Genomic DNA, 11,391 nt, shown 5'->3' with positions numbered 1-11,391 from the left:
CCCTGGAGAAGGTAACGCTTCTATCCGAACACTGACAGGTGAGAGACTCATCAGTACTAGAGAATCCCCAAAGATCCGACAGGAGTGCCAATGTGAGGAGTGAGCTCTGGCTTTCATCATGCCTCAGGGACACCAGCAAGGATTGCAGCTGCACCTTTGCAGAAGGAAGGTTAAATATTTTATGTCCGTTCTTTCTGATTGCCAATCTTCCTGTGCCCTGTTCCTAGAGAGGCCGAAAACAGTATCCACACAGAGGGGAGGAGGTAGAACAGCACTAAAGATGGATCCTAAAACAAAAGAATCTTCTTGCTGCAGATTTCTCAGCCTGAAGTAGGCCTGATCCAGGGAAGAGGAAAAGTTTAAAATTGAAAGAGATTTTTGAGTTTCCCTATTACGCTGCACTGGACTATATATTTTTTGATGGTTATTAGCTGGGCCTGTATTCACTTTAGTTCATTAAAAGTATACTTGTTTTAAAGATTCTTTAAAGTGACCACCCACTAATGTGTGTTATAGGTCACCCTCATGACATTGTATTTTTTTTGCATTATTTAAGATTTTTATTTTACTTTTAATTGTGGTATAATACACATAACATAAAATTTGCCACCTTAACCACTTTTTTTGTATTTGATTTTTTTTTTGATTTCAGACTATTATGGGGGCACAAACATTTTGGTTGTGTATAATGCCTTTGCCTCGCCCAAGCCAGGGCTACAAGGTGCCCTTCCCCCATGCAGTGTGCTCCGCATCCATCAGTTGTGAGCTTACCCCTCCCTCCACCCCCCTGCCACCTGACTGGCACCCAGTGAATATTACTACCATGTGAGCACCTTAGTGTTGATCCGTTAGTACCAATTTGATGGTGAGTACATGTGGTGCTTGTTTTTCCATTCTTGTGATACGTCACTTCGAAGGATGGGCTCAAGCTCTATCCAGGATAATATAAGAGGTGCTAGTTCACCATTGTTTTTTGTAGTTGAGTAGTACTCTGTGGTGTACATATACCACATTTTATTAATCCACTTAGGTATTGATGGGCACTTGGGTTGTTCCCACATCTTTGCAATTGTGAATTGTGCTGCTATGCACATTCGAGTGCAGATGTCTTTTTTATAGAATGTCTTTTTTTTTGTTTGGGTAGATGCCTAGTAGTGGGACTGCTGGATCAAATGATATTTCTATTTTTAACTCTTTGAGATACCTTTTTAAAGCAATATTTCTTATAGGAATCATATTGATCACACAGGAGTTATAAGGATGTCAGATATAATGACGTACACAATCTAAACAAGTCAGGCTGAAAGAATTTACATAAAGTAAAAACACACATTAAAAGTTAGCCCTGTGGAGAGATGTGTGCAGTGGGAAGAGGAGGTGACAGAAGTTGGGGATCCCTTTATGATCAGTTGAGGGCCCATATTGCAGTGAAATTGCCTTCTTCTCTCCATCAGTTGTTAGTAAATAACTTCCACTACAGATACAGGTATTCCACACACATCTCAGTACACAAGGATGAATTTTGACCTGCTACCTCTAAAGTATATAGTGACATAACTATTCTCTGTCTGTGAACCTCCCATGAAAATCATAAAGCGTAAACCCCATGCAAACAGCAGAAAGCATCAAGTCATCTAGTCTATGTTGAACTTTGCAGATGTTTAACTCTTGACCTTGTATTCGTAAAGAGGATATGTCTCCTTTAGCCACATTTACTTCACGATTGACACGCACTTAGAGTGGGGGAATTTTTGATGGTTGTCTTACCTAGTGGTGACAACTGAAGTACTCTTAAAAACATGAGAAAATTTTAATAAGATATTTTAGCCATAAACTTAACACATAAATGAATCACGTAAAGCTTTAAGCCAAAATGTAGAGGGGAGTGCGTTTGAATTGTAATGCTTCTAGTTTTTGTATTCTGTAGTTTCTACCACTATCCCAAAGAATGGAACTGATAACAACTGCTTCATTATTTACCAAATTATCAATAGGCACTAGTTAGAGTTCTTAGAGGAAATCCAAAACAAAAGAAATGCTACTTCTTTTCTCTGGCACCTTTTCAGAAGCTAGACCAAAACCATAACTACTCAAGGTTCCTATTAATTGTTATTTTTTTTCCCCCTGAGTATAATGGTCCAGGCACAAACCAAATAAGAACTTGCTATACAACTGCAAGAAAGTTGACTTTTGGCACACTTCCTACAAGGAATCAAAAACTTTGAAGAACAATTGTGTCAGGTTTTTTTTTTTTTTAATACACCCCCTGCTTTGTACCAACTACAATAGCAAATGAGTTTTGGGGGGCTTATGCTTGACAAGTTATGCTTAAAGATCCTCTTGCGGAGGATGTAGTTGAGAAGAAATCCTTCTATAACAAGTTGGCAGGTTCTGTGAAACTAAAGAGAAAAATTTAATGTTTGAATAATTTTAAGTTACTGCTTGAATTGCAAATTCATATTGGGGGAAAAAGAGCATTAAAGTAACTTGAAGGCCTATTTTATTGGCAACTTAAAATACAAAGTATTTTATTTTTAAACTCTTAAAGTCCAGGTTAAATATAGTTTCCCAAAGCTGAATGTGCTTATTTGGAGCTTGGTTTTTCTGCTCGAACTACAGAAACAATTTCCCAAAATTCCTAGGTGGAAACACTACTGTTTTGATGACCTGTGATTGGGTAAACTGATCAATCTCAGTTGGTAATATGTTTTTTCCCTTGGTAAGTGTTTTAAAAATTCTAGAATAGATGCATCTTGCTAGTCTTACACCAGCAATTTCATCCCAGATGTCTTCTGAGAGTCATAAACCATATGCAGGAATCCATCTTCATCCTTCTCACTTTTATACTGTGTCTGTTTACAAACAGTATGAAGGCTTGATTAGCATTCAGCTGTGAGCACCTTCTAATTATTTTGATTAGTTACTCATGTTGACATGATCTGGCATGAGAAGCTTGGTTTTATCCAGTACAGGTAGCTGCTTCTCACCCCTGTATCTCTCTGGTATTCCTGGGACTTTGGTAGGATGCTGCTCTCAGGTAAGTTGGACATCTACTGTTTGTTCGAAGCTGTGGTGCTTGAAGGTCTTCCCCACTCTGTGGGGCAGGAAGGCAGTTGGTAGCGGTGACTCTGACTCTGGAGACCGTGACTGCCCTTGGGTTTCCTCAGCCTTGCAGCGGGGTCAGCTAGACTAGACTTTTTATTACATAATAGTGACCAGAAAGGTTACACAACTTGCCTGACATTTCTTCCAGAGCTGGCCTAGAATTCTACAGTGCCACACAACATGGGTTGAGGACGAGGATTTATTGGGAAAAGGGAAGAATTATTGGGGTGGATCATCAAGGGAAGAAACAGCAGGTCTCCATTCTCCCATCATCCCACAGAGAAGCACACTGGGACAGGATGCCTGGCTGAAAGTGCCGTCTGGGTCTATGTTCCAATGTAGGACCCTGCCCCCTTGATATCTTCCTTTTTATTGGGCAGATAGGACAAAGCAGCCTGCTTCAAGGGGAGACCCACTGCGGGAGGCTGCATGGGGAATGCCGGTCATCCAGCACGTGGAAACTTTGCACCTATGGGAGGTTGCATGAGGTGGGAGGGATGGGAATGGGGAGGGGACTGGTCCCTTGAGCAGCTGGTGTGAGTTCAGCCTCTTCTGCTGTGAGAGGCGCCTCCCATCACAGCTGGCCCACTGTCCTGGCAACCAAGAATGAGCATCTGGAATCACTTCAGGGGGAGAAGAAAAGGAGAAAGCAGGAATTAATCCTAGCTTTCAGGCCTGGACAATTGGATGTCTAAAGGAGGAGGAGCGGGGAGCAGGTAGAAGGAGAAGGGAGGAAGGAAGAAGTTTGAGAAAAACACTTACAGGTATTTATTTTAAAAAGTAGCCATCATTTCCTTGGTTGCACAATGAGACAAATGAGAATGTACTGAATACCAAGACTGATAAGTCTGCCAAGTTTAAATATCAAATTTTGTCAGCTATTTTCTGATAAAATACGTTCAAACATAACTATTATTTAAAAGAAACAATTTTGAAATAATAAAAATTGTGCTCTTTTGCCCTCATCCCAACTCCAGAATATAGTAGAAAAGGCAACCAGTAGTTTCAGTGTTGTCATAAATTTGTTTAATATAGTTGCTGCCTAAGCATTCATTTTTAGGCCTCATGTTATTTAAAACCTAGTCATGCCCCATCACATTTGGTCTAGTGGTTTTGAAATAGTTCATTTGTTACTCATCCCACAGACCCAAACCCGCCCCATCCCACATCTGCCGGCCGCGATAAAATCTAATGGTCCACACCAGAGTTGTGTAAATAAAGTCCCTCCTTCCCACGTGTGTGTTTTTTTCTAACAAGCCAACCCACAATCCCCTGGGAAAAGCCAAAGGACTAACACCTGTGAACCTCCATAAAGGCTTAGCCCCGCAGGCCCTCTCTCTCGCTTCCCACTGGCTGCTTAGGTTCTCTGTCGCCTTCAGACTTCCTGCGCATCGCACCTCCCATCGGCACCCCTACCCTCTCTGCCATGTGTAAGTAATACGTTTCTTCTGTTTCATGCATTTTGGTTTCACCCCCTCATTGTTTCACCTGACCAACAAATCCAAATCTAACTTTCCCTGGTCTGTTTTAGAGAGTGACTATTTTGGCTTATGGCCACTCTCCACAAAGACACCTCAAGATCAAATTAGAAAGAAACCATAACAATAAACATTACAACACAGTACTCATCATAGTTTTAACTTTGAGCCAGTAAAGAGTTGAGTCCATTATAATGCCCAAGGACTGAAACGTCAGCAAGTCAGGGCAGCGGGGTAGGCATTTGTGTTAAGAATTTGCACCAAGGGCAACACACCTAACCTAATCATCTGTACCACGGGAAGGGCGGCGGGAGGAGGGGGGAGGAGGGAGGAGGGGACGGGTATTTGTATACACAAGGAGTGCGCACTACCCGAAGGATGGACATATTTGAAACACGGACTTCGGTGGCGGGGGAACCAAGGGCAACACACGTAACCTAAACGTATGTACACCCATAATTTGCTGAAATAAAAAAAAAAAAAAAAAAAAATTTGCCCCTGGAAATGACGGGGGGACAAGGTTATTCATCACAGCATTTTTCTTTGAAATAAAAAAGGATTGAAAGTAACTAAAATGGTTATTAAAAGGGGACTCATTACATAAATTATGTTGCACAATTCACTATAATACAGTGCAGCTGGAAAAAACAATGAGGTTTTTTTTATGTGCTAATTCTTAATGATGTCCAAAATTCACATTTAGGTAAAAGTGTAAGGTTCCAAACAGTATATACTCTATGCTATCATTTGTGTAAAAAAAAAAAAAATTGTGGCGGTGAGATATATGTGTGTATGGTTTTGTATATGCATGTAGTATTTCTGGAAAGATATGTAAGAAACTAAAGGTTGATTGCCTTCAGGAAGGGGCACCAGGTAGCTGGGGGCAGAGGTGAGAGAAATTTCACTGAAATACATTTTGTGTCTTTCGAACCATGTGAATGTATTATGTATTTTGAAAAATATGTGGTTTAAAAACAGCTTATAGAACCTTCGATTTATTATCTCTTTCAGACAAAGTCTGCATTTGCTTATGGCCTTTTGTTAAAATTTGTTATATCATTTTTCTGGATTTTTTTTTTTTTTTTTTTTAAGGCAGAATCTCGCTCTTCTAAATTTTGTGAAGAGTATGAGCTTTGGAGTCAGAGCTAGACTGCGAGCTGGCTCCACCACTGCCTGGCTGTGTGAACTTAGGCTGCTTTACCTGAGTCTCAGAGTCCTTGTTTACAAAATGGGGGTGGGAACAACTTTCGTAGGGCTGATTGTGAAAAGTATATCAGATAACCCTATATAAAGTCCTCAGCAAGGTTTCTGGTACAGAGCAAATACCAATAAGTGGCAGCCACTGCTACTATTAAATATAATTGATTTTTGCTCTGCAGTGTTAAAATATGAACGTGCTGAGAGAGTTTTGGGCTCAATCAGACCTAGGGCAATTTGGTCATTTTCATCTGTCATGTCTCTTTAGCAAATTTTGATAAAGTCTGAAGATGAGAATTGGGTGACAGCTATAGGTAGTTGTATTATCTATTGCTGCATAATACATTACTCTCAAATTTTTCAACGTAAAGAAACATTTAGATCCTTGTACAGTTTCCGAGGATCAGCAATCTGGGACTGGCTTAGCTAGGTGGTTCTAGCTCAGAGTCTCTCATGAAGTTGTAGTCAAGATGTCAGTTGGGGTTGTCATCTCTGAAGGCTTGACTGGGGCCAAAAGATCCACTTCCACAATGGCTCGCTCCCTTGGCTGTTGGTGGGAGGCCTCAGGTCCTTGCCATGTGGGCCTCTCCTCAGGGCTACTTGGGTGTCTCAAAACATGGTAGCTGGCTTTCCCCAAAGTGAGCAATCCAAAAGAGAGCAATGGTGTCTTTTATGACAGAGACCAAAGTCAAACTCCATCACTTCTGCCGTATTCTATTCCTAAGAAGCCAGTCACTAAATCCAGCCTGTACTCAAGGGTGTGAAATTAGGTTCCACCTCTTGAAGGGAGAAATAACAAAGAATTTGTGGACATAATTTTAAAATACCACAAAAGAGTAATCATATAATTCATCATTCAAACTTGGACACTTTTAGAAGTGAAAGGTGGTGTAATTAGTAGTCAGGACTGCACAGTAAGTATAAACTGAGACTGTCCTGGGCAAACCAGGTTGTATGATCACTGAGGTACAGGTCTTCCTACAATCTCTCATGAAGATAAATCTCAGACAAGACACGTGCACAGATATCTATTCCAGACGGATTCCCAAACAGTCATACTTCTTGCTGCATAAGCTTAGTGAGGTCCTGGCACCCTGCTTGTTTAGGAACTTCAATAACTGCTTTGCCTGAAAAACTAATACTCAAGAAAATTGGGAAAGTGTTCTCACTGAAAGATCAGCTAACTTTCTAGTTTTATCAGACACTTGATTAGGGGGAGAAATGCAGGACAGGGTTCTAAATTTTAGGAGTCTTTTCCCAAGGTGTTAGCCTGCCAGACTCTTCTCATACTTATGTTCATCCAAGAGTGCAGGCATATCATTCATTTTCCCATTGAAAGTGGTCTTATACTATCCCTTTTAAAACTCCTAAATAGAGACTCAGAGAGCAATTTTTGAAGCTCTTGCAGAAATGTTATCTGGAGTATAGCATCTTTCACATACAACCCACCTTTCAAGTGTGAATTTATGGTAGAGTGCTTTGGATGTTAAACATCTCCTTAGCTATAGATTAAAGCTAATTTAAACAGACACCTACATATTACAGTATCTATGCTGAAGTACTTAAATTTCAGACAGTATAAAAAAACTCCGTGACTGGGTTTCTAAGCAACCAACCAACCTTCAGTTTTTAACAATTCCATTAAAGAACTGTCATATAAATAAGAAATGGAAGTTATAGGCTAGAGAGATTCAGACTAGTGATAACACATTTTTTTCCCTGAAGAAATTCTTATGCAAAGTATTTTCTTTAATAGAGTTCAACTATAAAATTTCCCCCATTTTTATTAAGGTATGATTGACAAATAAACATTGTTTATATTTAAGGTGTACAGTGTGATATTTTGATAAACATACACATTGTGAAATGATTCCCCCATCAAGCTAAATCACCCACATATCGCTTCATATAGTTTTTTTTTTTTTGTAAGAACACTTAAGATCTACTCTTAGCAAATTTCAAGTATACAATACATTATTGATAACTGTAGCCACCATGCTGTACATTAGATCTCCAGAACATATTCAAATTCTGAAAGCTTATATCCTTTGACCAACATCCCCCCCATTCCCCCTCACTCCCTGGCAACCACTGTTCTACTCTGTATCTATAAGTTAAACTTTTTTGGATTCCACATTCTATGAGTTTGACTTTTTTAGATTCTACTTTTTTAGATTTGAGATTTTTAGATTCTTAACCCCTGGCAACCACAATTCTACTCTCTTTCTATGTGTTCAATTTTTTTAGATTCTGTTTTTTATTTAAATGAGATCATGTAGTATTTGTCTTTCTGTGCCTGTGGTAAGTTCACTTAACATAAATTCTTCTAGTTTCATCTGTGTTATTCCAAATGGCAAGATTTCCTTTTTAAAGGCAGGATAATATTCCATTGTGTATATATACCACATTTTTTTTAACCATTCATCCATCAGTGAGTACTTAGGTTATTTCCATATCTTGGCTGTGTGAGTAATGCTACAAAGAACATGAGAGTACAGATACCTCTTCGAGATACTAATCTAATTTCCTTTGGAAATATACCCAGAAGTGGGATTGTTGGATCATATAATTTTGTTTTTAGCTTTCTTAAGAAATTGCCATACTGTTTTCCATAATAGCTATAATAATTTACAATTCCACCAATTGTGTAGAGGGTTCTCTTTTCCCTACATCCTTGCCAACACGTGTGATTTTCTGACTTTTTGATAATAGCCTAACGTGTGAGATGATAGCTCATTGTGGTTTTGATTTACATTTCTCTGATGATTAGTGATGTTGAGTCAAGCCTAGTCAAGTCAAATGTCTAGTCAAGTCCTTTGCTCATTTTTTTTTAATTGAGTTGCCTTTTTGCTATTGAGTTGTATGAATTCCTTAACCCTACTGGATATATAGTTTGCAAATATTTTCTCTCATTCCATAGGCTGCCTTTCCATTTTGTTGGTTGTTTCTTTGCTGTGCAGAAACTTTTTACTTTGATGTAGGCCCACGGTTTTGTTTTTGCTTTTGTCGCCTGTGTTTTTGGCATGATATCCAAGAAATCACTGACGAGTCTAATTTCAAGGAGGTTTTTGCTTAGGTTTCTACTAGTTTTATAGTTCAGGTTTTATGTTTAATCCATTTTAAGCTGATTTTTGCATATGGTGTAAGGTAAGGGTTTTATTCTTTTGCATGTGGATATCCAGTTTTCACAACACCATTTACTGAAGAGAATATCCTCACTCCATTGCATATTCTTGATGCCTTTGTCAAAGATTAGTGACTGTATATGTGTGGATTTATATGCGGGCTCTCTGTTTCATTGGTCTATGTGTTTTTATGCCAGTACCATACTGTTTTGATTGCTATAGATTTGCGATATAATTTGAAATCAGGTTCTGTGAGGCCTCCAGCTTTCTTGTTCTTTGTCAAGATTGCTTTGGCTATTTGGGATCTTCTGTAGTTTCATACAAATCTTAGGATTTTTTTTCTTATTTCTATAAAAAGTTGACTGGAATTTTGATATGGATTGCATTAATTCATAGATCACTTTGGGTAAGATGGACATTTTAACAATATTCTTCCAATCCTTGAACATCAGATATTTTTCCAATTTTTTGTGTCATCTTCAATTTCTTTTATCAATGTTTTATACTTTTCAGTATAGAGATCTTTTCCCTTCTTGGTTAAATTTATTCCTAAGTGTTTTATGCTTCTTGATACTATAACAAATGGGATTGTTTTCTTGTTTTTTTTTTTTTTGGTGGGGGGAGCATAGTTCATTGTTAGTATATAGAAATGCAACTGATTTTGTATATTGATTTTGTATCCCACAACTTTCTGAATTCATTTATTCAAAGAGCTTTTTGGTTGAGTCTTTAGGTTTTCTATATACAAAATTATGTCATCTGTGAACAGGGACAATTTAACTTCCTCCTTTCTGGTTTGGATGTCTTTTATTTCTATTTCTTAATTGGTCTAGCTAGGCCTTCTGTTACTGTATTGAACAGAAGTGGAGAGAACAGGCATCCTTGTCTTGTTCTTGATCTTAGAGGAAAAGCTTTCAGCTTTTCACCACTGAATGTGATGTTTGTTGTGGGCTTGTCATATATGGCCTTTATTATGTTGAGGTACATTCCTTCTATGCTTAATTCATTGAAAGTTTTAATTATGAAAAGACGTTGAATTGTGTCAAATGCTTTTTCCACATCTATTGAGATGGTCATTTGGTTTTTGTCCTTCATTTTGTTAATGTGGTGTGTCATTGTTACAGATTCATGTATATTAAACCATCCTTACATCTCTGGGGTAAATCCCACTTGATCATGGTGTATGATTCTTTTAACATGCTATTGAATTTGACTTGCTAGCATTTTGTTGAAGATTTTTGCATCTATGTTCATTAGAGATATTAGCCTGTAGTTTTCTTATAGCTCCTTTGTCTGGCTTTGGTATCAGTGTAATGCTGCCCTCATAAAATGAATTTGGAAGTATTCTCTCTTCAGTTTTTTTTTCAAGACTTGGGAAGGATTGATATTCTTTAAATGTTTGGTAGAATTCACCAGTGAAATCATCATGTCTGGGCTTTTCTTTTTTGGGAGATTTTTGCTTACTAATACAATCTCCTTACTCATTGGTCTTTTCAAATTTTCTATTTCTTCATGAGTCAGTCTTGGTAAGTTTTATGTTTCTAGAAATTTGTTCATTTTTTCAAGGTCATCCAATTTTTTGGCATATAATTGTTCATAATAGTCACTTCTGGTCCTTTTTATTTCTATGGAATCAGCTGTAATATTTCCTGTTTCGTTTATGATTTCGAGTCTTTTTTTTTTTTAATCTAGCTAAAGTTTTGTCAACTTTATCTTTTCAAAAAACAAACTTAGTTTTGTTTTCTATTGTTTTTCTAGTCTCTGTTTTATTTCTGCTCTGATCTTATATTTCCTTTGCTCTGGAAATTTTGTGCTTGCTTTGTTTTTCTAGTTCTTTGAGGTATAAAGTTAGGTTATTTGAGACTGTTTTTTCTTCATGCAGGCTTTTATTGCTATTAACTTTCCTCCTAGAACTGCTTTTACTACATCCCATAAGTTTTAGCATGTTGAGTTTCCATTTTTGTTGGTTTCAGATATTTTAAATTTCCATTTTGATTTCTTCTTTGATCTACTGGTTATTCCAGAAGGTGTTGTTTAATTTCCACGTTTGTGAGTTTTTCAATTTTCCTCCTGTTTTATTTTTATTTATTTATTTATTTTTTTGAGACAGAGTTCCATATCTTGGCTGTGTGAGTAATGCTACAAAGAACATGAGAGTACAGATACCTCTTCGAGATACTAATCTAATTTCCTTTGGAAATATACCCAGAAGTGGGATTGTTGGATCATATAATTTTGTTTTTAGCTTTCTTAAGAAATTGCCATACTGTTTTCCATAATAGCTATAATAATTTACAATTCCACCAATTGTGTAGAGGGTTCTCTTTTCCCTACATCCTTGCCAACACGTGTGATTTTCTGACTTTTTGATAATAGCCTAACGTGTGAGATGATAGCTCATTGTGGTTTTGATTTACATTTCTCTGATGATTAGTGATGTTGAGTCAAGCCTAGTCAAGTCAAATGTCTAGTCAAGTCCTGTGCTC

General features: G+C 37.7%; 1 pseudogene; it reads right to left on the bottom strand.

Annotated features, from left to right (window-relative positions):
- Positions 1-2,762: 2,762 nt before the first annotated feature.
- Positions 2,763-11,391, bottom strand: part of LOC105812902 — a 26,091-nt pseudogene continuing 17,462 nt past the window's right edge.

The sequence above is a fragment of the Propithecus coquereli genome, unplaced genomic scaffold, assembly GCF_000956105.1.
Source record: "Propithecus coquereli isolate 6110/MARCELLA unplaced genomic scaffold, Pcoq_1.0 Scaffold108, whole genome shotgun sequence".
Taxonomy (NCBI): Eukaryota; Metazoa; Chordata; class Mammalia; order Primates; family Indriidae; genus Propithecus; species Propithecus coquereli.
Note: the sequence above shows the minus strand (reverse complement) of the source record. Positions and strands in the feature narration are given on the sequence as shown.